The sequence below is a fragment of the Tachypleus tridentatus genome, chromosome 1 (assembly GCF_004210375.1).
Source record: "Tachypleus tridentatus isolate NWPU-2018 chromosome 1, ASM421037v1, whole genome shotgun sequence".
NCBI lineage: Eukaryota > Metazoa > Arthropoda > Merostomata > Xiphosura > Limulidae > Tachypleus > Tachypleus tridentatus.
In genome coordinates, this window is record NC_134825.1 from 51,939,467 (window position 1) to 51,966,976 (window position 27,510).

At 32.8% G+C, this 27,510-nt stretch overlaps 1 long non-coding RNA gene across 2 annotated transcripts in view; it reads right to left on the reverse strand.

The window, feature by feature from the left end:
• Positions 1–27,510, reverse strand: part of LOC143248656 (uncharacterized) — a 104,270-nt gene that overhangs the window by 57,853 nt on the left and 18,907 nt on the right. For both annotated transcript variants that reach the window (XR_013027135.1, XR_013027136.1), the window contains exon 2: positions 13,627–13,711. This is a non-coding gene — a long non-coding RNA (uncharacterized LOC143248656). The remainder of the gene's footprint in view (positions 1–13,626; positions 13,712–27,510) is intronic.

Here is a 27,510-nt window from a genome sequence, read left to right on the forward strand (position 1 = left end):
CATGTCAATAAAACGTGTGTACCGTGTCAACACAACAGTTGTGAAACGTAAAACTTAGTTTTAGATATTTCCAAGTAAAAGATATGACTTTTGGTTCTAATTATCATATTTTTGTTACAAACTAGAGTAGAGTATTTGCTAGGCTCCAACTTAGTTACAGTTTAACTTGGAAACTAATTCAAGTTTTTAGTTCTCATGGGTATTGTTTCTATCTTTCTTGAGTCATACAATTAGACCAAGAAATTAAAGAACCCATTTACAACAAACATAACTACTGTTCATTTCGTATTCGGAACGACTGTTATCCATGCTGGCATATCTGTTACTTGAACTAGCAGAGGTATTTATGGGTATAAAATACAAATGCATAGCTAAGGCTATGAGTATACCACGTGCTATACAACGATACTAACTGACAAACAATATGAGAAGTAAACTGTCTGTATGTTTTTATTGTGTTATTACAGTAATACAAGTTGAATTGGCCCAGGTTCCTATTGTTTTTCCTGGAATAAACATTCTATTCCCAGAATTCGTTCGATGAATTGATTCCAAACAAAAAAAAAATCCCTGTGTGAAAACAGGAAACATATTAATGTGCCTGAAGGTGCTAGAAGTCACTACAGTACGTAGTGTTAGTCTACCCCTCCCTCACCCACAGATGATTTCTTTGTCACTAACTTTATTCGATTCTATCTGAGCCCTGTAATGGCCTTTCGATTCGTATTTGGTTTACTGCAACATAAATAACATGTTTTTTTTTGTATTATAGATCACTTTGGTTTGATTAAAAACTGATGGTCGGAAAAATGTCATTAGACCAACAAAGTCTCTTACTCCTCGAAAAAAAACAAAAATAGATAGAAGTTTCTGTTTTATTCCATACTAATACTTGAAAGGGCGGGTCCAAATTGGCATTATTACTTGTATGTGATGAAAATTGAGTTTCTTATTTGACGTCATACAAAGATATGGCTCGTGGAAGAGTTTCTGTTTGTTTAAATATTTACAAACTGTTGAAAGCAGAACTGAGGTTGGGCAAGTAATTTTGTTGCCTGAATATTAGTGACCGAGCTATAAACGCTTTAATATGAGTGACACACGACATAGTGAAAGTTAACAACAGTCGCTTGTTTTTAACAAATAAATTACGTTCAACTCTTATAAATCCTTTTGTTGTTGTTTTTTATTAATCCAAATTGAACAAACTAAGGAAAAGTTGGTGCTGTTTCGCATTTAAATATGCTCTTCGGTGGTACAGCCTTATGTCTGCGGACTAGGAACAATGGAAATCGTGTTTCTATACCATTGTGTAGCTTTGTGTTTAATTACAACAAACAGTTAAGTATATTTACACGAAAGCAAAGAGATTAGTCTGCTGAAGAACCCATTGTTAATATAAAAGGATTCGTCTTGACCAATAATAAAGTTAACTCAAGATAAGCATAGACAGATCTGCAGGAAACAATTATAACCTTGATATTAAATCATCAAAATCTTCTCTATTTCAAAACTTGTATAGGGAAATTATATTTTACCAAGTTTACTAAAAGTACCATGAGACAGTACAAAGGTTTAAATAATCACAGACTGGCTAAAATAAAACCATATTATTTTATTTTAAACGCGGCCCCTTTCAAGAATTATTAATTAATAAATATCCCTCTCTGTAACAGTGACTTAATTGTAAAAACTAAAAACACTTTGTTTTAATTTAAACAATAAGTTACACAATTAAACAATTTTGTAATCAGTGTAAACTATGTTTTCTGAATATATTTGTCTGTGAATTTATCCAACATGCACAACAGGCTTCGTCGCAAAGCTGTTATGTCCAAAGCCTACCCTTAGTCCATGAAAGCTTTCCATAAGTCATGTAGTGTACGAGAAAGATCTTTTTTTCAACGCCCGTTTTATTAGTCCGATCGCACAAACATCCATAGTCTGTTTGTCCTGCGACTTTACCGGTATATATTTGTATGAAAGAGCATGAATAATCAATTTCTTCTTCAGCTACTTGAGGCATGCAAAACTTGAATGAACATGTTTTGGAAGCAAGTTATGTACATATGACTTGCGTCGCCTTTCCAAAAGGAAGCCCTTTTTTTATGGTGATTACTGTTACTACTGATCTTCAAAGTTCTCATCTGTTGCCAGTCGATGCATTTTGCTTTTACCCCAGTTGGAATACGAATTGTTGGAGATCTCTTTCTCGATGGTCCTGGCTCACCACTTGGTCCATATTCCTTCATTTCCTAATGTCATTAAGTACAAGAGATATCTTATTTTGGAAATTCTAAATCCGCAAACCTGAATCCACCTTTATTATCTGAGTGTACGAACATTTTGCGGAAAGAGCTGTTACACACCCTTTCCAAAAGCAATATATTTTTGGAGGCATTACAATACCAACTTGGAAAGTCCATCAATGTTAAACTTCAGTGGTGATAACTTCCACTTACTCGCGATCTTATACAGAGTTATTTGGTGACTTGATTATTTGTATATTCTTAATTGGTTTAACATAAAGTATTGAGCCCTCTATGGGTAAGCGTAAGTTTTCTGACTTATAACATCAAAATCTGAGGCTCAACTCCCAGCATTGGACAGAGAATATATTGTCCCTTTGTGTAGCATTACACTGAGAAAACAACAATTCAGCCCTTTCTATAAGACATGTTTAAGATATATCCAAAAACAAATTAAAACTACTTTTCTAATATAAAAGATAACACAGACGTATTATCCAATACTTTAACTGTAACACTATTGACCGAGGTAAGTTTTATAAATATTTTACCAAAAACTAAAAGAGAACTTATTAAACCACCCCCTCATGTCTATTAGTGGAAACAGTTAATTATATTGTTATTCTTCAATAGGTTAACCACAAGCTAAAAGAAATGACATTATTAACTTCTGAGTGATTCCATACACTGATAACAGTTAAATAGATTAACATTACATAAATACCATAGTCTCAGATCTTAATACACTGTTCATCTAATAAACGTAATTATATCATAAAAACAAATCAGTTACAGTGGTTATATCCAATCCTCAAATCATAATACATTGCTCAGTTATCAAACAGGTTTACATCATATAAATAAATAAAGGTTGTGGTCCTCATACTGAAATCTCCAAATCATTCTTCCCTGACAAACTGTTAAATGGATCTGCGTTATATAGACAAAGAAAAGTCGCGGCGGTTGCCGCACTGAATTCTAAAATCATTGTACAATGGCCGACCATTAAACCTAGGCACATGTAACAATGGCATGACCATATATGTTGATTATTTGAGCTTTTTTGTTTGTTTGTTTTTAATTTCGCGCATAGCTACACAAGGGCTATCTGCTCTAGCCGTCCCTAATTTAGCAGTGTAAGACTAGAGAGAAGGCAGCTAGTCATTACCACCCACCGCCAACTCTTGGCCTACTCTTTTATCAACGAATAGTGGAATTGACCGTTACTTTATAACGCCCCCACGGCTGAAAGGGCGAGCATGTTTGGTGAAACGGAGATTCAAACCCGCGACCCTCAGATTACGAGTCGAACGCCTTAACCCCCCCCCCTAGCCATACCGGTCCTATTATTTGAGCTAATTAGTATACGAAAGTTGTTGTTCCAAGCGCAATTGCATATTTAGGGTTATTTGCGCTGGTCCTACCGTTGGTATCAAACCCTGAACTACAAGCCTTCAGGCTTGAATGTCCAACAACTATGGCACGGGGCATGTTCTACGTAGAATACTTTTTTGTTCAAGTGTTGTTCGTGAGACTTGGTTTGTTTTTGACTATAATTATGAAATCGGTACTAATGTGTTCTACACGTTTTCATTCAAAATTGATTTGTGAAGGGGCTCTTTTTGTGGTTTGCTAATTTTATGTTCGAGTATAATTTAAAATAATTATATTTGTTGTTTAAGAATTTGTGTTTGAATGCGGTTTTATAAGAAATGTGCCCATTTAACATCTTGTATTTGAGCATGTTTTATAATGTTTTTGTTCATAAGTGATTTACTATCTTTGTGCTACAGTGTGTTTTGGAATATTTGTGTTTATGTGTGAGTTTTTCTTACAACAAAGCCACATCAGGTTATCTGCTGAATCCACCAAGGGGAACTGAACCCCTGATTTTAGCGTTGTAAATCTGTAGACTTACCGCTGTACTAGCGGGGGACGTGTTGTGTTTATACGTGCTTTAATAAAATTTCATCTCGAATATATGTGCTTCTATAAGACTTATAGGTTTTCAGTATGGTTTGTAAGGTCTATTCTTATGGCTTAATACTTCTAAGCTGGACATGATTTTAACTTTAATGCATATGTTCAGGTTAACACTGACTTAGTACTTTTATATCTGGGCTTGTGCATGTGTTTTACTAACGTGTTACAATGTGATTTGCAGAAATTGTGATTAACAATTATATTGTGATTTTATGACTGAGCGTAGCTTTTAAGCTTAATGTTCATGGAACACTAACGTTAAGTTTGAGTGTAACTTAACTGGTTTCAATTTAATTATTCACTAGATTTAATATTGATTGTGGTTTACTGAGTGTCGATTGTTGAGTGTGAGCCTTTAGTTTCCTCACCTGCTTATCAATCAGTAGATTTATTTATGAATTAGCAGACCCTAATTTTCTGTTTATGTATCAGTATCTAAACATTTTGTTATATGAGTTAGTTATCTCAAATCTCTAAAGAATGATATCTGATAATATTACATCAGCTTGACTACTTCTAGCAATAGTTGCTTTACATCAGCGATTTCTAAGTTCCGTCAAATAGTATAACTTAGTTTTATGGGATATTTCTGTGTATTATTTGTATTAAATAATAACCTTTACTGTTTATCGTCATAATAGAGTTATCAGATTATATCCGATGTTGTTGTTTTTATCCTAGTGAAATAATGAAGTTTGTTAAAGGAAGGCTTGAATGGATTTTGAAAGAAATTTTATGACAAATGTGTAACGTTTCGACAGACTTTAGTCATTATCAAGTACAATAACAAATATATTACCTTCACTGTTTTTGATCCTAGTAAAATAATGTTAGATTAATTACTTTCTCAGTTTTTGATCCCAGTAGAATAGTGTTAGACATACTACTTTCGCTGTTTTTGATCATAATAGCATAGTGTTAGATATATTTCTTTGATGTTTTTATTATCCTAGAAGAATAGTGATGGATATATTACTTTCACTGTTTTTGATCCCAGTAGAATGGTGTCAAATATATTACTTTCGCTGTTTTTGATCCTAGTAAAATAGTGTTAGACATATTACTTTCGCTGTTTTTTATCCCAGTAGAATGGTGTCAAATATATTACTTTCGCTGTTTTTGATCCTAGTAGAATAGTGTTAGACGTATTACATTCGGTGGTTTTTATCCTAGTAGAATAGTGTTAGACGGATTACTTTCGGTGGTTTTTTATCCTAGTAGAATATTGTAAAATATATTATTTTCGCTGTTTTTGATCCTAGTAAAATAGTGTCAAATATATTACTTTCGCTGTTTTTGAACCTAGTAGAATAGTGTTAGACGTATTACTTTTTGTGGTTTTTATCCCAGTAGAATAGTGTTAGACATATTACTTTCGCTGTTTTTTATCCTATTAGAATAGTGTCAGACATATTACTTTCGCTGTTTTTGGTCCTAGTAGCATTTTTTTAGATATATTACTTTTGATTTTTTATCCTCGTAGAATACTGCTAAACATAGTACTCTTGATGTTTATTATCCTAGTAGAACAGTGTTATATATATTACTTTCACTGTTTTTTTTTATCTTAGTAGAATAGTGTTAAATATATTACTTTTGCAGGTTTATTATCCTAGTAGACTAGTATTAGACATAATTATGTTAGGCTAATTGTACTGTTTCTGAACACAACAATGCAGTAAAAGTCTGGATAGTCCTACTATTTCTGAACATGGTTGTACAATATCGTTTAGATTAATAGTGATGTTTCTAAACACAATTGTACAATATCAGCTGTACTACTTGTGATTAACTGAATTTCGTAGTTAGGCTATTTGTATTGTTTCTGAACAAAGTCGTATCTTCTAATCGATTTATTTTCAGATGGATTTAAATATGACACCAACTAACCCTCAGGTAAATGTGCATTCAATACAATTTGCTTCTCTTATAATAACTAATTATTTCAATTAAATTAACCTTTCAATTTAATAAAGTATTCTTCAAAAGACGAAAAAACGTAATCCAGTTTTTCTTGACCAACCGAACTAAATAACACATGGGGTGGAATTTGATAATTGACAACCGAACTAAATAACACATGGGGTGGAATTTGATAATTGACACTACTTCTTTCGCTACAAATTGTTCCAGTATGTTAACAGTTAGCAAAAATGTTCAGACCGAAATGAAATATTGAAATTACTACTTAATAAATTAATTACATTTGGGTTTTAAAATATATACATGCTGTACTAATAAGAAGTACATTGGTTAAAAGCACTATAGTAAATGTGAAACGAAGGTGTAAACAACAACAGAGGGGACATTCCCAGCTTACACTAATAATCATTGCTAGAAGCTACTGAGTTTGATTATATGTAGAAGTAACTTGTTCATAAAAATCACCATGAAAAACAAAAAAAAAAAGCTGAAAGTTTTTTAAAACTCAAAAGGTAAGGAACCTTCAACACAACCATCACACCTATTATTACAAATCAGACACAGACATGTAGTTAAATTAGGCTGTGGTGTTTGTTATTTTGGCTCTCGAAATTTGTAGCCTTATAATATAATAAAGTTTCTTTTATATAACCTTCAAAAGTTCAATTCTAGCATCAGCTCAAGCAAAACGACACAAGATAATTATTCACTAAAATAGTTTTTATTTCTTAAATTAGCAATGTAGCGTCCTTTTTATTTGCCTAATAGCAAAGAAAAGCAACGAGCTGATTTCAAGCCTCCCAGATAAGTAGATTCATCGATCAAGACTAAATTGCGCAGTAACCTAGGCAGGAGCTCCAACGCAGACACGTGTAAATGACAAGACAATTTTTTTGTCTCCAAGCATTCCCTGCCATGTCTGAGACAACATTTTTTTCGATGCATATCAGATATCTATATAAAATTATCTCTAATTAGCCCCTGATACTGATGTTGAAAAAAAAACCATTTCGACCTTTATATAAAAGCCTACGGTTTTATATCATACATATACATGTATATGTATATAAAGGTATTCGTTAGCTACTCCTTTGGATGAAATAAAACAGATCTTTTGTAATTTAAGAGGGAACGTTTGAAATCTAATTATCGTTCTAAATAGCTGTAATTCCACAGTAATATATGAATAATCATCACAATAACAGACGCTGAGAAAAACTGGCTGTTAAAACTGCAAAAGATGTTTAAAAAAACTGTGCGCGAGCGCCTTGTTAAGAACAAAGACACAGTAGTAGACCAATCGATATTCTTGACCTCACTTGTCTTAATCACATTTACCTTATACCTTCTAAATGACTGAACGCAAGCCAGCAGAGTGCGCCTCGGTACAGACTGAAGAAGGTTAACGAAAAATAACCCAGCTCATTTACAAACTTTATCTTTCATGTCTTACCATCCTAACTAAATTCAATCAGTCCCTGCCTTAACAGAAAGATAAATACATCTTAATATTAGAATGTATCTATTAGTATATTAAGCTCATAATATTTTGGCTTCTATTTTCATAACTTTGAGAGAAAAAAAACAACTACCTTTTCTATTTGACTTTTGTTAACTGGAAATAACGATTTTTAAACATCTATGCCACAAATGACTTAGAAAGCCACAAAAAGAGAACTTAATTTATACGTGCACTAATAATGTAAAATGCAATTTTCTACAACTAGTTTATGTTCATTTAAATATTTTATAACTCTTTAACTACAAAATATGATACGTTTACAAGTACAATATTAATTAGTTGACTTTCAGAAATCATACTGGTGATCTTAAATTTATATAAAACAGCTGCACCAGTGAAGCAGCTATTAACTCTTGTTTGCATGAAATACATACTAACTTATTACCAACTAACTAATAAGTTGAACCACCTTTCGTCCCATGATAATAGGCTACACTTATTATATAATAAACTCCACAAGAAATCAGAAGATGTCTTCTTTTAACCATAACCAATTCTTTGGAAGATGAGCCTAAAATTGACTCGAAAATGTCAGAAAAAAACAGAAACACTTTTCCGATTGAGGACTAATTACCTTGTTAGTCACAGTGAATGAATGAAGTCATTGCTCCTCAACTCAATTTTGAATAACATGTTGGGCTGTTGCAGCTTCGTTTTGGTAAAGTGATTCTTCTTAATGAAGAATATACAACACTATGAAGATGACATCATCATCCAAATATTCATATCAATTGCATAAGATGTCATATATGGTATTAAAAACCAATACTATCAACTGGCAGTATGTATTTAGTTAAGCTCTGGCCTCAGTATGAATGTATTAATAAGCCCTCTTTCTTTGTAAGATTTCTTTGTTTGTGTGTTTTGTAGCGTGTGTGGTTATGTTTTCTTATGGCAAAGCCACATCGGGCTATCTGCTAAGCCCACCGAGGGGAATCGAACCCCTGATTTTTAGCGTTGTAGATATGTAGACTTACCGCTGTACTAGCGGAGGGCTGTGTTTTGTAGTAAAGCCACATTTAGCTATCTGCTGTGTCCATCCTTTTAAGTCTGTAGTTTTACCGTTGTTCTTTGGATGACTATCTTTCATAAGAAGGCTCTGTTAATCATTGTTCATTGTTAATATCTTAACCCAATTTATGTATTATTTAGTTAAATAGATAATTTGTTTTGTTTAGTTTATTTTATATTTTCATAGCTTCTTCTTGACTGTATCTAGTTTTAAACCTGTAATCTGTGTGAAATTTCTTACAAATAAATCAGTTTTGTACTTATCATGCATTAAATCAGTTTTGTACCTAGCATGCATTAAATCAGTTTTGTACCTAGCATGCACTTATGTTTACACGAAGAGATAATTAATTAAAACTTAAATTAAGCACTTATTAACTCTTTTTCATGCAAAGCAACAAGTAACACGTATCTACTAGAAGCAATACCATATTCATATTATTCATAAAAATAAGTGATTCGCATATATACATTTGCAATAAAATATAATGATTAATGCCAGTCTGCCACGAAAGAGTGGTTAGTACAAACTTACACAAAGGAGTTAGCAGCACAATTTTTTTTTAAAACTTAATGTATATATGACACACAATTGCGTGAAGCAAGTGGTAATTTCTGCCTACGCAATACAATGGTTAGCTTACATAATTAATACATATTTGCGTTCAGCAGTGAATACTACACAATTACATAAAATGCATTAACAAACGTTTATAAACAACAAGTGTTTAGGTGATTAACTCACCTCTATATTAACTTGTTATTAGCTCACAAGCCAGTTATTCATTTAAAGTAGATATTAGTTTACGTTATTATACTTACATAATACAGGATATGTTACTCTAAGTAGTGCTCATGTAACAATATAAAACAGTTGTGAGTTCATAAAATTATAATAATATCTGTATTTTTTAAACTTATTAAATCACACATATTGGTTCAAATTTATATAGAATGATGATTAGTTAACTTATAGAAAATGTTTTTTTAATATTTAAATGAGATAATTGTTAGTTTAGGTTTGTTTTTGTAATTCGTTTTAACACACAGGCTAACACTAACTCTGAATGACCATTTCAGAGCTTCTAAGGCTCAGATAGTCACTTTAATTGAGAACTGCTTGTTTGTTTCAGATATCCACGTAAAGCTATACAAGGGTATCTGGGCCAGCCATCTCTAACTGTAAACTGATAGAGCAAAGGCCAACTCTGACATCACTCTAATTACACATTGGGATTTGCCACTCTTATAAAATGTTTATGGCCTTAAAGTGAGGAGCGTGATTTTGTAGCAACGAGACGCGAATCTGTGATCCTCGCTAGCTTATAGATCACATCTTAACTTAGAACTGCTTAGCAGAGGAAGGTCAATCACTCAAGAACACCTATTATTAAATATGCGGCTTCTCCTAACAGGACTGGCTATCACAGTTATAAAAATTCTGCAAATAAAAGCGAAGCTTTAACGAGGTTAACTATTGCAGTTGAATCAACCCTTCAACTGACAGCGAGGCTCTTAATAAGATTGACTATCACAGTTGTAACAACCCTGCAAGTGATAGTAAGGATTTTAATGGAATTGGCTATTACAGTTAAAACAACCTTGCAACTGAAAATGAGGCTTTTAAAGGGATTGGCTGACACAGTTAAAACAATCTTGCAACTTAAAGTGAGGCTTTTAAAGGGATTGGCTGACACAGTTAAAACAACCTTGCAACTGAAAGTGAGGCTTTTAAACGGATTGGCTGACACAATTAAAACAACCTTGCAACTGAAAGTGAGGCTTTTAAAGGGATTGGCTGACACAGTTATAACAACTTTGCAACTGAAAGCCAAACTATTAACAGGATTGGTTATCATAGATGTAACAAGTCCGTAACTGAGATTGAGGATTTTAACAAGATTAAATATCACAGTTATAACAGTTTTACAACTGAGAGTAAGGTGTTTTTTTTTATCAAAATTGGCTATCCCAACTGTAAAAATCCTGCAACTGAAAGTGAAGCTCTTAACAGGATTGGCTATCACAGATGTAACAACCCCACAACTGAAAGCAAAGCTGTTGGCAGGATTCTTGATGACAGGAAACCCACTTGAAATAAAAATGTATCTCAAAACGGCTGGTATGGGTATTAACACTTTTATTGACAAGCAGAGAACACCGTTTCGGCCTTTCTAGGTCATCTTCAGGTTAACATCTTTGCGTTCGATAATTTGAAGTTTAATTGGCGTTTAAACAGTATTTTTATTTATCGTAAAACTACAAAGGTTCTCTGGTGCCATTTATAAGTTTGAGCTACCAATCAGATGGAAGGCAATAAGCAGCACCTATCATGTATCATTAGCGCTAAGACACTGAATGTCACTCTTATAACCTACCCATAACTTAAAGTACGGAAGTATTTTGTGAGAATATACAATTCTAACTCGACTTGTCATTACCGAAATCCAAAGCTCTATCATAGTTTAACAATATATCTAAGGTATAAAATATAAATACCGTTTAAATATATTAGCTTTTTTGTAACTAGGATTATATACAAAACCAAACATAAGTGAATCTTCATCACTCATGTCGGTTGATCATATGTACACTAAATCACCCATACACTCATATGGTGCTGGTTTGTGCTTACACAACCTAAATTACCGAAGCAGAAACAAAACGTTGGAAACGTGCTCTAATAAAACAAACAACTTCATTCTAATACTTCCCCACCCCACACAAACACCCTCGTGGCTCAGCAGTAAGCTTGAAAGCTTATAGTAAGCACTAAAACACAGGAGTCGATGCTCGCGATGGACATAACATAGATACCCTATTTCAGACTTTATAGAATCGATATGTGACACTTTGTAATTGTAGTAAAGTACGTATATATGACATAAACATATGCAATGAGACGAAAACATTCCAACTTTAAAAGCTTATAAACCTTTTTATATTCTTGAACAAAAACCTTCTTACTTTACAGTTTGAAATATTTTATGCATTAGAATTAAAACATTGTAATTTTGTAGAATTAACTATTGTTCTGTTGGTGAATTAAAAATTGTTATATAATTCAACCATTGTTACCGTATAGTGTTAAAATACTATAATATAGCAAACAATACTGTTCTGGAGTACTATTGCAATAAAGTCAACTTTTGAAAAGAAATGTTTAATAGTTTCTATTGCGTCTTGCTTACTTATCTCACATAAGGATTTTCAAAATATCTACATACTTCGAAACTAGAGTTTTTAGAAGAGACATAATTTATTGCAAATAAAAAAAGAGGACCATTCCACAGAAATCCATGTGAGGTTAATAAATCATGGACTGAAGTTCGTTAAAGCTGTAAAAGTTGAGCATGTCCAACATAAAAGTGTATATTTATAGTCAGATATTTTGAAGTATAGAATTAAATTTACAACGCTACTTCCAAGCATCAGATATTATAAAATGTAATGTACTCTACTTTCGCATTAAAATATCCTGCGTTACTTTAAACTTTATTATTCTTATCAATGTATTCAATCTGATATTTTCATGTGGTCCCACGTCGCAATAATTCATTTAAATTTGCCCGTATATTGTTGTAATTCTCAAGTTCTATGTATACCCTTCGGCACGAGACTATCAAAGTCACAATATCTTCGGCAGTGTTGCCCAAGAATAAGAAGTTAACTAATTTAAGGGAAGGCGGAGCGACATAAAAGTTAGAACGTCAACGTCGACGTTACCTCTTCTGGTTGGTAACGTAGAATCGTCTGTATCCCCTTTTAACCCTTTTACTCCTTACGCTAAACCACGTGGTGAAAATGAAGAGCCAATGAATACGAGAAGCTGGGCGTAGCTCGAGAGATAATTATTGATTAAAGTATACGTTTTATACTTAATAAACTATATGGAATAACAGAAGTCTCTCCTATAGAGTGTTTTTATACTAACTTAAAAATGAGAATCTAAGCTTTTTAGATTAACCTTTACAATTTTTACTCATTAAAAACATTCAACTTTATTTGATTCTAGGTAGGGTTCTCATAAACTTAAGTATTCACAATATCTGTAGGTTTAACAACCTGTTTTAACATTTCTAATTCAAATGATTTTATCTTATCTATTCATATGTATATAACGAACAATTTTCTGCAATGCAAGAACGATAAACAAATAAAAACATCAATTTAAATAATTGTTTTAATTCCCCACAGAGCCTATGAAACATCCGTTGATGTAGTGAATGTTTGTTTTTAATAACAAACTTTACATGACGTTTTAACCACGCAATCAAAAAGCAGAATATCTTGTTATTTGTTGAATGTTAGAGGAAAACAACTATTTAAGAAAGCGTATAATTTTTGTGAGTGAATATTTCAGGCCAATGAGGTCTAAAACTAATTTTATTTCAGCTCTCCTCTGTATATGATGCAATGGTAACAAAACCCAGACGAAGCTTTCTGAATTCGCTGATGCAGAATACACCATATTTCAAATTATAGAGGCTCTTGTAGGTTCCAATTCAGAAGATGCTGATGAATGCGTTTTACAGCAAACGGCGTGAAAACTCTGGTGACATCAAGCACTCACAAATATCACCATTCTGGAAATGATGTATGAAAACAGTTTCTTCAGTGCAAACTAGCACCTCTCGTACATATTCCAACTCTCTCGTGCTGACATCACCTCTAAATTGCGAGAATATAGAAAATGCTATCCCCTTCAGACAGCTATTCTTTCCTGTTTTCTTTTTTTTTTTTTTTTAGACAAAGCCATGAAATCTATAAATAGTCTAACTCAAGCAAGCCTATTTAGGATATTTGACCAGTGAATTGTCTTTTTAACCCAGTGTAGATAAATCTCAGTTTAAAATTGCTAAGCTCTAAGAGTGCTTAGAAGAAATTTAAAACAAAAACAGAAGAGAATTAATGCATTGAAACCTTTAATAAACGTACCTGTTTCCAGTTGTCATGGGAACTCGTTTGACGTCAGAAAACTTCTAAACTAGTGATTTTTTTTTGTCTTTGACTATAGAGAAATCTGCAGGCAAGATAAAGTACAATTATTTTAACTTGGTTTTACTAAAATGTCTTGATTGAAAAATGATAAAGTATTCATTATTAATCAAGGTATTTGTTCAGCCACGAAATGTGAATGCATGATTATTTTCTTTCATAATATTTAAATATCTAATTAACATTTATATACATACGAACCCTTCTTTTATTTCTTACTTCTATTCAATAATACTTAATTAAAATAAGCTGAGCCGCAACTTTCCATTATTAGATAAGTGTATGGTTTCAAGTTTGATGAGCGAGAGTGACCGTTCAGCAATGAAATACTGTACTGCGTTTGTATTAATGATTGAACTTCATTGTTTCTACAGTTCTTGTTTTATTGGTTGTTGTTGAGAACGGGCATCGAAACTCAATATTTGCGCCATAAGCTTACCACTGAGCCATTGTTGGGGGGGGCATTGCACAATTGCTAAGATATGAAAAACTAAACTGTAAACTCGGAAACCAAAAAGCAAAATATTAAATCATACAAACGATACAAAGACATATTAATTTGAAAAATATTTCAGTTGAATATTTTGAAAAGTGAAGAGAATAACAGGCAAATTTAAAAAATAATATTTCATAAATAATATTATTGTCAGTTATCTTAAACACAATACTCTTTTATTTATCTAAATATTTAACAAATTTTCCCCTGGAAATATTTGTTTCACAAGTGTAAAAAGCTTCAAATAAATTTCACATGCCAATTCAAGTGTACAAAAATTACTTTCATACATGCATATATAAAGCATTTCTTTTCAAGACACGTAAAAGTTATATATTTATGTGTGTTTTTCATGTTTTGAAATAAAATAATTTTAGTGAACCACACACCACATACCAACATAGAGAGTAATTTACTAGCAGTGGTGATATTGTCAAGGAACCATAATAAGTGAGCCTGTTGTAGTCAAGTGTTTAGACTGTAAATCTGGGAGTCCATAGTTCAATTCCTGTTGTCGCAAGATCGCACTGCGCACTATGGGGCTGTTGGTTCGTTATAAGAGTGATAGACAAACACTGCACTATTCGATTAGGCTATCTCAAGTGGTGACAGTGAATGTCGTTGACTAATGCCCTTCTCTACAATCAATTAGTTCAATATCTGGGACAACTATGCGGTTGTAACTCCACGACATTAAGATTTAAACTCTGGACTCTAATACTTTATTTGCAGGATGATGAAATTTCAACTCTAAGAAACCCAAGCTCTAACTCTAAGATACTGAAACTTTAAATATAATGATTAAGACTTCAAATATGGGACCCCATACCCAATTGTGTGGCATTGAGTCATTTAACTTTCGGACGATGTGGCTTCATCTTATACTGAAACTCAGACTGTAGGATATTAAGGTTTCAAATATGACATCCTAACGTGTTGTCTTCAGACCAAGGAAGTCTGAAACTGAGGACAGTTTAGACTTCAATTGAAGTGGAATGAATTGTTAAATATAAGACGAGAAACAAATGTTCTGATTATATGAAACTAAAGTTACGACTACAAAACAGTAAGGACGTGATATCTATATGTATATATTCTAAAACTTATGCATTATACTGTAACGTGAAAGTTCCTTAAGGTACTTATATGTATATATATTATCATGTTTGTTTACAAACACCAGCTATAGTCACAATTCTCAGTGACCCTCCTCTATACACTCACACACACACGTACAACATTGTTATAAGGTTGTAGTATTACCTATTTATTTACCAACTTTCTGGTACTGTTAATAGAATATTGTAAGATTATGGTAATCTAAGAACAAGTTTGTCTTTATAATATGATTAAGTGTTCCTCCAGCACTTTCTCTAACTTTTACTTACATACCCTACTCTTCTTGGCATTCTACTTTAGAGCATTTGTTTAGTTAATTAAAAATCCTAGATTTCAGTTCATTACCTACATCACTTCTCATTATCATCTAATGCTACTTCTTAAGGTTTTACTGAGAATCTAAGTAATGGTTCGTGAATAAGTAGCTTTTTCTTTTCTAGACACATTTTCGAAAAAAAAAATCACACTTACACAAAGTGAAAACGAATTAGGACGATTGAAAGTAATTGAATTAGTGAATATTTAAACTAGATATCTAAGGATTTTGTTTTTCTTTTCCAAATTAAATAGTTCGCCAAAGATGTGAGCGAAGCCGATAAGATTCGGGTCCAGACTTGTAAGTATCGAATTCTTCTATTACTCGTAATTTACAAAAACTGCACGCCGAACCAGCATATTCACCTACATCAATCTTCATAATTCTTTAGAATTCTAAGCAAATTTGATAAATTTTCAGTATTTTCCTCATCATAATTTCTTAACAATTTCTATAAGAGACCCTCCCCCCTTCCCGAATGGCTGAATGGCAAATCAGAAGGCTCACACAGATAATATTCGTGTTGAGTACAGTACAGATAGCCCATTGTGTAGCTTTGCGCTTAACAGTAAACAACAAAAACTCTGTCAGAGGGATAAAGTTACACTTAATATTTAAATAAAAGCAGTAACCCTTTAGTTCAATGATCACTCATAATTCATAACAATTTAAGTCGAATTTCTTTGTGTGTAATTAAGCACAAAGTTTCACAAAAGGCTATCAGTTCTATGCCCATAGCGGATATCGAAACCCCGTGTCTAGCTTTGGAAGTCCGCAGACTTTCCGTTGTACCACCGGGGACCTATGATTTAAGTCATATCAGTATATTTGCATAACTACAATACTATTACTGTGTGTACGCTTTTTACAAGATGGCGAAGCATGATTACAAACTATACTTGTTGTAAGACATTAGCCCTAAGCCTGTTAGATTTATTTTTAAGCACTAAATTCTTTATCTAGTGAATTATAATAATATTACAACCACATTATAACAAACATAGTCTGGTTTGTATACCATTATTACGCACTATTCCAGTTCTTCAAATACCCTAAGGGGCTAGATAAGGAATTTAGTGTTTAAAAATCTAATAGATCTAAGACTAATGTCTTATCACGCTCATGATTTATATGACTAACTAAATATATATCCTAGATAAGGGAAATTTCGATCGTCTACTGCTTATAAATTGAAAAACAAATTAAGCGTAACCGGCAAAATTTTGGTATTGCGGTCAATAAGATTTTGGTCTCTTAGTCCTAGTTTTAATAATTTATCTACAAACTTCAAACAGACAGTAAAAATATTTCCGTTAAAAAAAATCGTCTTTCCTGGATGTTGACAAAATCTTTTTTTCTTCTTTAAAGAGTAATAATCTTAAATACATAAAGCCCTTTCAAGTACATCAGTTTATGATATATCATACAAGATAATGTGATGGGCCAATCAATAAGATTGTGAAGTTTCTTTTGGAAACATTATTCCTGTAGTTATTTGTTTAGTGAACAGTGTTTGCACTTTACGTCCATTTCATCGAAGATGGTATGATGAAGATTGTTTTGAGTGAAGGATCATTGACGCCCTGGGCTTAATGCCATTTGCCTCGAGACATACTATTTCAAATGACGTCTATGTTTGAGTATCACTTGTGCATCTTGGCGAATCTAGTCCTTCAGAATCTGTGGCCAATGCAGAGAAAAATCAATAATTCTTGTCAGTCAGTTTGAAAATTGGCTATTATAAACTTCTCGTCTGAAATAACAAACCTAAGGGGATTGAAGTCCAAATACACTTAGTTTTTGCTGCGTCGCAGTCCTCAGTTTGGGTTTACGTTGACGAGTTTGTCTGCTTATTTCTTAAGCAATCCTCTATCTCTCCTTCAGTGTCTTGGGTCACTAGATATCTTCTCTTGAGGATTTGCTAGCTTCGAACACCCCTTGAATGTGAAGCTTGGTAAAGTAGTAGAGTTAACCATCTCTTCCAAACTTACAACACCTTACTAAGTCATCTTCCTGCGCTCACGAGTATTCTGTAGCCCAGTTTTAGTTTCTGTTTGTGCTGATGCTGCTTCCTTAAGTATCATACCTGTGATGTTGAATGATAGCTATTCACTGCAGGTAATCTACTCATATGCTTAAAATGTATTAAATCGTGCTGCTCCTATCGGTTATTCAAATCGCTTTCCACAGCACTCAATGTGTGCATGATATGAAACATAGATCAAGTTGTCAAAAAAACGTAATTCTTCATAGAAGAATAAATTCCCAGTCAAGTAGCAAAGAAATGTAATTTATTAAATTTTGTGAATATTAATCTCGGAACAAGTTACGTTTTTTTACGCTTGAAGTTATCCACAAGACTATGTGTATAACCTCAACAGGAATAATTATCCAATTTAGGTAAACTTTTCTCTATCACCGTTATATTAAATGCCCGGCATGGCCAGGTGGGTTAAGGCGTTCGACTCGTAATCTGAGGGTCGCGGGTTCGAATGCCCGTCGCACCAAACATGCTCGCCCTTTAAGCCATGGGGGCGTTATAATGTGACAGTCAATCCCACTATTCATTGGTAAAAGAGTAGCCAAGAGTTGTCGGTGGGCGGTGATGACTAGCTGCCTTCCCTCTAGTCTTACACCGCTAAATTAGGGACGGCTAGCGCAGATAACCCTCGAGTAGCTTTGCGCGAAATTAAAAAAAACAAGCAAAAAACATATTAAACATTATAGGCATTAGTATTTATTAATGATATAAATAAGATATATTGGCATAATGGATGTATTTTTCTGGTACCAAAAAATATTATTGAACAGCTGAAATAACTCTTCCAGTAACGCATGGTTTGATTACTGTTTCTCTGTCGCTTACATAAATTTTAATTAATTGCGAAGATAGTTCGTTCTTGAATAATTTTGCTAGTTTGAAAGTAATCACAAAGCTATCTGTGCTCTGACGCTATGAGTATAGAGATCCGGTTTCTAGCGTTGCAAGTCAGCAGACATACAGCTGTGCCACTGGAGGAGAGCGTCGTTTATAATTTAACAGTTACAATTATAACCTTGATTAAGCGGTTTATTTAGATAATCGAAAAAATTACACAAACACTATCCATGCTAATAATCCCTTACTTTAAACTTACAGAATAAAAAGAAGGTAACTAGTCAACACCACTTAACACCAACTCTAGAACTACACTAATAGAGTAGTGGAATTTGACCATCGCTCTGATGGTAACAGTACCTCGCCACCAAAGTTTTTTTTTTTTTCAGTTAATTGATGTTTCGTCAGCTAATTAAAAGTATTACCCTGAAAGTTAATGGTGACAATACAGTGACAAAGTGACTTTAAAAGAGTATAAATAAATGCATACAGACAAACATTTTTTTTGACTTCTTATATATATAAACATTTGTTTAATATAATGTTAAAATATGCTTGTTAATCCATATTAATGTTTATAATTCTTTGGATACTTTCTTTTATTCTTTTAGTCATACCATCACATTGTCTTAAACATCACGTTTGTGAAACATGTATAGTAAGTTATTAATCAGGTATGAAAATGAAAGGATTTCGTGTACTGTATGAGCCTGTCTGGAGTATCAGTTGCTCATGCACTCTTTACTGATCGTGTATTTATACAAACAATATTTATCACATGTTACAAGTTGATGAACCAAGTCTGCTGTCTCCAAAGAAAGACTTACAAAAAATGTAAAGCGTATAAAATGTATGATATATGTAATATTGTTTTCCGTTTCTTTTTTAGAATTTTCGTACACAGTTACGCAATAGCTATCGGAGCATTGCCTTCCCTAAATTGTAGATGAACAGGATTTACTGAGCTATGAATTGTTTTAATACTGCCTCAACAAGCTGAAGATGAGCAGGATTTACTCAAGTATAAATTGTTCTAACGCTGCCTTATCAAGTTGTAGATGAACAGGATTTCCTTATCTATAAATTGTTCCAACAGAAGACCTCAGAATCAAATGACGTAATTTTTAGTAATCGACATTATTCTCCGACCAACGAACGTTTCACGTTTTATTTGTGTTGTTAAATAAGTGTTCTTGTTTCCTTGTGAAACATTTCTCTATCATCTCCCTTTATGTTTGGTAGAATCTGAACTATTCACAGTTCGTTTTTCAAATCTTCCGAACCTCTCGTTATTGCGGGTTCCTATAGTACCTTGTCTGCTGGATTTATATACATGTTATGTTACCCTAAGCCAAGCAATGTAAGGTAATGCATGATTTAAAAGGCACGAATTTTTGTCACGGATACTAAAAAGTATCTAATAATCACAATACTTACATTTATCGTACTTTAATTCGAAATAACTGATAACGAGTTAGACTTGCATGTCTTATATTTCAAATAATTAGAATTAGACTTTATTAATAACATAAACTTAACCTTACTTAACAAGTCGCCAATTAGGTTTCTCATACTTTTCTACGTTATATCGCAAACCAATTTCTGTTTGCATACGTAACAAGTTCTCTCTGAATTTTATTTACATGTTTTAAAACATTTCGTTAATTTGGTTGAAATATATGTACTTTGTTCATTATATCATAAATATTTCAAACTTGTTTTAATATTCGATCATGCATTATACCGCAAGACATTAGTATCATACTTGCTAAATATTATTAGGCTACCAATTTTATCTCACGCCATTGTTTTGCAGTTATTAAATACTAATATTATAATGTGAAATGTTAACTAAAATGTATTTCTCTCTCAATGAACATTGGTGTTTAAACACGATATCTTTGTAGTTATGTATATTATTTGATGATGTTACAATTAAAATGTTATTCAAAATCTTAGCAGCTTGATGTGTTTTTATAGGTTGAATTTCTCGCACGTCTTTTCAAGTTTGCAATATGTTACATCTGATACCTCAGTAGTTAAATTATTTCAGGATTTTTACAGCCATATGTGCTGCTTGATATTACGTTCAGTTGTGTGTTATCTGATGCCCTGATAATTGTTATATGTTATTTTATGTTCTTTACAGTTTATGTATTGCCTCGTGTCATTACAAATGTATTGAACTTGATCTCCTTGGTGATTCTACAATTATTGCGTGTTACTTGGTGATTCCGGTTGTACTGTGTTACATGGTTATTCTATAATTGTTGCGTGTTACTTGGTGATTCCGGTTGTACTGTGTTATTTGGTGATTCTAGTTGTACTGTGTTATTTGGTGATTCCGGTTGTACAGTGTTATTTGGTGATTCTATAATTGTTGCGTGTTACTTGGTGATTCCGGTTATAGTGTGTTATTTGGTGATTCTATAATTATTACGTGCTACTTGGTGATTCCATAATTGTTGTGTGTTACTTGGTAATTCCTCAGTTGTACTGTGTTACTCTATGATTACTATGATGTAATCTGTCATTTGCTGATTCTACAGTATTTTTGTGTTTTGCCTTCCTTTTCATTATGTTACTAGCCGATACCACAGTTGTAGGCGTAGCATGATATTTCTACAGTTGTGTTGTTGTATTGCTTGACGATTCTATAGTTGCAGTGAGTTGAATGATATTTCTACATGATAATATTCTCTTTTTCATCTTAACCCATAATCTGGGTTATTTCATGTTCCAGAGTTTATAATGTTAGGTCTAAGACAAACGGACTTATAGATTTTAGTGTTTGCAATTAGAATTATTTTCTATTCTATTCGAAGTCCTGTATCTAAAGAATAACTGTTGCGATAAAGATACTAAATTGGACTGTAAATCGTTTTCTGTTCTCTGCCAGTTATTTAAACTTTTCTGTCGTTCTGTAGAGTGATCTACTACTATTAAAAGTTTTATCGATTATACAGTTATGCTTGATATTCTAACAGAACTAATGTGATATTTATTATTTAATTTCTAACGTTTTAATATCTGACTTTACGTCCTCAAACTTATAATGTTAGAATAAACGTTACCATAACTTTAATGTCATAATATCCCTCCATAAATACGTAACTTGATGCTTAATGTTCCCCAACTTATAACGTTAGACTTAACTTTCCTAAAGTTGGAAAGCTATACTTAACTTTCTAAAATTACAATGTGATACTTAACAGTCTCGTGATATAATACAAGGTCCCTAAAATTGTTATTTAATACTTATTGTGTCCAAACTTTTAAGGTTATGCTTTTTTACAGTCTTAAGCGTATTATTTTACCCTTCCACGTTTACAATATGTCATTTCAGACAGCTGCGTCACGTTAAAACTGATTAGTTACAATGCACTGCTCTAGGCTATCATTGTTATGTAGTACAATTCTATAGATATGATGATGTTTTATCGAATGCATCTTTACAGTTAATAAAATCCACAATAATTTTTAGTATGTATGTAAGCTAAAGCTAACAATATATCACACGCAACTAAACATATGTAAATTTTTTGTATTTCTTGCAACTATGTAGCAATAGCTGAAGAGTGTCACTTCTTGATTCAACAATTGTATTGAGTTACTTGAAGATTCCAGTTAGGCTGTGTTACTTGAAGATTCCACAATTGTATTGAGATACTTGAATATTCCAGTTTGGCTGTGATACTTGATGATACCACACTTGTATTGAATTACTTGAAGATTCCAGTTTGGCTGTGATACTTGATGATACCACACTTGTATTGAATTACTTGAAGATTCCAGTTTGGCTGTAATACTTGATGATACCGAAGTTGTGTTATTTAAGAGTCTAGTTGGACTATGTTACTTGATGATACCACAGTTGTGTTGCTTAAGAGTCTAGTTGGACTGTATTACTTGATGATACCACAGTTGTGTTGCTTAAGAGTCTAGTTGGACTGTATTACTTGATGATACCACAGTTGTGTTGCTTAAGAGTCTAGTTGGACTGTACTACTTGATGATACTACACTTGTATTGAATTACTTGAAGATTCCAGTTTGGCTGTGATACTTGATGATACCACAGTTGTGTTATTTAAGAGTCTAGTTAGACTATGTTACTTGATGATACCACAGTTGTGTTGCTTAAGAGTCTAGTTGGACTGTATTACTTGATGATACCACAGTTGTGTTGCTTAAGAGTCTAGTTGGACTGTATTACTTGATGATACCACAGTTGTGTTGCTTAAGAGTCTAGTTGGATTGTACTACTTGATGATACTACACTTGTATTGAATTACTTGAAGATTCCAGTTTGGTTGTAATACTTGATGATACCACAGTTGTGTTGAGTTACTTGAAGATTCCAGTTTGGTTGTGATACTTGATGATACCACAGTTGTGTTGCTTAAGAGTCTACTTGGACTGTATTACTTGATGATACCACAATTGTATTGAGTTACTTGAAGATTCCAGTTGGGCTGTGATACTTGATGACACTACACTTGTATTGAATTACTTGAAGATTCCAGTTTGGCTGTGATACTTGATGATACCACAGTTGTGTTATTTAAGAGTCTAGTTAGACTATGTTACTTGATGATACCACAGTTGTGTTGCTTAAGAGTCTAGTTGGACTGTATTACTTGATGATACCACAGTTGTGTTGCTTAAGAGTCTAGTTGGACTGTATTACTTGATGATACCACAGTTGTGTTGCTTAAGAGCCTAGTTGGACTGTACTACTTGATGATACCACAATTGTATTGAGTTACTTGAAGATTCCAGTTTGGTTGTAATACTTGATGATACCACAGTTGTATTGAGTTACTTGAAGATTCCAGTTTGGCTGTAATACTTGATGGTACCACAGTTGTGTTGAGTTACTTGAAGATTCCAGTTTGGTTGTGATACTTGATGATACCACAGTTGTGTTGCTTAAGAGTCTACTTGGACTGTATTACTTGATGATACCACAATTGTATTGAGTTACTTGAAGATTCCAGTTTGGTTGTAATACTTGATGATACCACAGTTGTGTTGAGTTACTTGAAGATTCCAGTTTGGTTGTGATACTTGATGATACCACAGTTGTGTTGCTTAAGAGTCTACTTGGACTGTATTACTTGATGATACCACAATTGTATTGAGTTACTTGAAGATTCCAGTTGGGCTGTGATACTTGATGACACTACACTTGTATTGAATTACTTGAAGATTCCAGTTTGGCTGTGATACTTGATGATACCACAGTTGTGTTATTTAAGAGTCTAGTTGGACTATGTTACTTGATGATACCACAGTTGTGTTGCTTAAGAGTCTAGTTGGACTGTATTACTTGATGATACCACAGTTGTGTTGCTTAAGAGTCTAGTTGGACTGTATTACTTGATGATACCACAGTTGTGTTGCTTAAGAGCCTAGTTGGACTGTACTACTTGATGATACCACAATTGTATTGAGTTACTTGAAGATTCCAGTTTGGTTGTAATACTTGATGATACCACAGTTGTATTGAGTTACTTGAAGATTCCAGTTTGGCTGTAATACTTGATGGTACCACAGTTGTGTTGAGTTACTTGAAGATTCCAGTTTGGTTGTGATACTTGATGATACCACAGTTGTGTTGCTTAAGAGTCTACTTGGACTGTATTACTTGATGATACCACAATTGTATTGAGTTACTTGAAGATTCCAATTTGGCTGTGATACTTGATGATACCACAGTTGTGTTACTTAAGAGTCTAGTTGGACTATAATCAGTTGGACTATGTTACTTGATGATACCACAGTTGTATTAAGTTACTTGAAGTTTCCAGTTTTGTCCTGTTACTTTACGAATTGGCTCTGAAAGAACGTTCCACAATTTGAGACAACTGGTACCTTATGAAAGTGATGGCCAAAAATCAACTTTTCAGTTAGATAAAAGTAGCCATGAATTGATGGTAGGTAATGTTGACCAGCTGCACTCCCTCTAGTCTATGAATTCAAAACTAGAGTAGCTATAAGAAGATATCTCACTTTTAATTTTCGCATGAAAATTCTGAAACAAACACGCTTCATGGATGCCACATTTGTATCATGTTTCTTGAAGCTTCCACAGAGAGATTTTGTTATTTTATTCATTCCGCAGTTTTATTGTTCTACTCTACGGACTCCATAGTTGTATGATAGTATTCCTAACTGATGAATTTCCTCTTCATACTACCAAATACACATGGTGTTTGGGGTTAATATAAATGTTTACTTGTTCTTGTTGTTTAAGAAACATAGATCCGTGTACGCACACACACACATATATAATACAAACATATACATACAGATGTCTAACTTCAATCTAAACGCTGTACCAACTACCTGATTAACTGTAAGCTTTGTGACTAAAATCATTCCCATATAAAACTAATGGGCCAGGAAGAACTATTTTTTCTGATCTAGATTACATTAATTAGAACAGAGATTTGGTTGCCCTATTACCTTCTCTATTAAGCGCGTATAATAATATAAGAAGGTTACTGAAATGGAATTGAAGGTTCTTCTTTATTGGAAAATTTCTTGATACTTCCAATATATAAGAAAATCAGAAACATGAGACCAGGATCAGTATTCCTATTTCGAACACTGCGCATATCAAAACCTTCTGTTTGTGTTCTTTACTTTAATTCCAAAGCTCCATGCACGTCACTCACCGTTAAAGGATTCGCACAACTTTTAGAATGTTGATCACCATACAAAAGACAGGATGCGAGAGTGTGTTTTCTCTTCGTATCCGTTAGCTTAAGTCCACAGTGAAATTGGAAAAGGATGTATTTCTTTCTCTCAAGATATTTGAATGCGTACATATCCTCTCGGATACCGTAACATAAAACTAAGACGGAACACAGTAAAAGAAATTCACCCACACAGATAAGATTTCTTTCTGCTGAATTGGAAATGGATGAATTCAGATGGAAATAAAACAACAATTAACTAACAGTGGTAATGTTTAAACTTTGAAAAAAGCGACTTTAAAAGTTATGTTTTTATTCTTAGCACTAAATTACCCCATAAAGCCAAACATTTCATTATTCTTCCTGTAAATAAGATTGTTAGAGAATCCCAGACTCCTTTAATTTCTTAAAAATATGATTATGACATTTCAATCCGAAAGTTTTGAAATCTACTTGGTGTTAAAATTTACGCTAATACATTACATAACCATACAATTAATTTTGTAAACAAAACACAATACTTTAAATCTCGAGCTTTTTATGAATATCCCCTTAAGGAAGTGACAGTTATTCAATTATAATAATTATTATAAACCATTGAATGTATTACCAGTTGTGTAATAAGACAACAGAACGTTACTGGAGACGATTTTCTGTAAATGTAGACTACATCATTGCCTGCTGTATAGCGGAGCTTACTAATGAAATATATTATTGTTAAGATAGAAGCTAGTCAGTCATAAGGTACATTATTACTACAAGAACCATCTAAACTGGTGTTACCATTTCTATTTCATTATTATTACCAAACCCAGTACTAAAACTTACAGTTATTATGATTATTTATTCAGACATACCAAAGATTTAATGAAGATATAATATCCTGTGTCACTTTCTTTCTGATCAAAATATTTATTTAGTTTAATTATATAAATCTCGACTAATCAAAGCATTAAGAAATATTGTTACAAATGCCAGATTTAAGCAGAATCCTTAACATAGACTTCAGTTAATAAGTACTAATGATGCCATTATGTTAAAGCAGTTGTGTTATTTCGTAACACCAGCCAGAAAATATGTAGCTACTTTATCAGATTTTATGCACGGTTACCAGAGAATATTTCTCTTGTCGTCTTTTCATTCGAGTGGCGTGAAAGATAAACAAATTGTTATTGAAAACATAATTTGCTCGTAGTCGCTTCTTAAATAGCAAGCACATACAGTGTTTGTTTGCTGTCATCCTTCCAATGTTTTCATCAGTTATAGCGGAAATCATATTACGCATACATTTAATAATACGGATAATAAATATATTGGATAACTTATGTAAATTAATGAAGCTTGCAGTGATCTAGCTGCTGTCCTGTAGTGTTGTCAAATGGTTCAGTCAAGGGGTTTTCTTTTATTAGATGAACAAAGTAATAGTTGTTCCATTGGTTATTATAGACACGATGGCTACTACTCTGTATCTGAATGTATATATAATGATTCAGTTTGGTTTGTTTTTTTTTATAAGAACACCTTTTATTATTGATTTTACGGTATTCAGCATTGTGTATATAACAACGAAGTTTTAAATCAAATAAACGAGAGTTGACGTCCTGATTTCGAACTTTACAGTAAAAATCTTTTTGCATAAATACACTTTCAATAACAAGCAGTACAAGATTATAACGGTTTAAATTTGAAACATTTTTGGATTTTTCTTTTTCCTCAAAATAATTTTTTATTCTGCCAGCATTGTACAAATTAATGAGAATTTAATAACACAGCTATGGGAAAATTGTCTGAAAGACATATGCATAATATGCTAAAACTGTTTTCTATCCAAAAACTGTTTATAATTTAAGTTACGACTGATAGTTCAATCTCTCAGTAATAAATTATACAAACGTTTGATCATAAAAATAACACAGAAAGGAAAATATATATTTTATTTTGTTGTTGTTAAAATAAATAATCGAAATACTGTTAAGCGCCTAGATTGCTACACTTACTGATTGTCATTCGTTCGACAGAAATATCTGCTTATACGAAACTCTATCCTCGTATTTTAGTACCACATTTACAAGTAACGCAACTTACTGAAATAACAAAAACTATATGTTATACCATGTCACTGTTTCTATACTCTTGGTAAGCAGTAAAATGTTATATTATGTCAATGAAGCTGTGCTCTTGGTAGATTATAAAACATCATGTCACAAATAGGAGCTGTACTCCTGGTAAACAATAGGATGTCATACCATGTCACTGGAGTTGTGTTCTTGGTAGATTATAAAATATAATATCACACATTTGAGATGTACTTC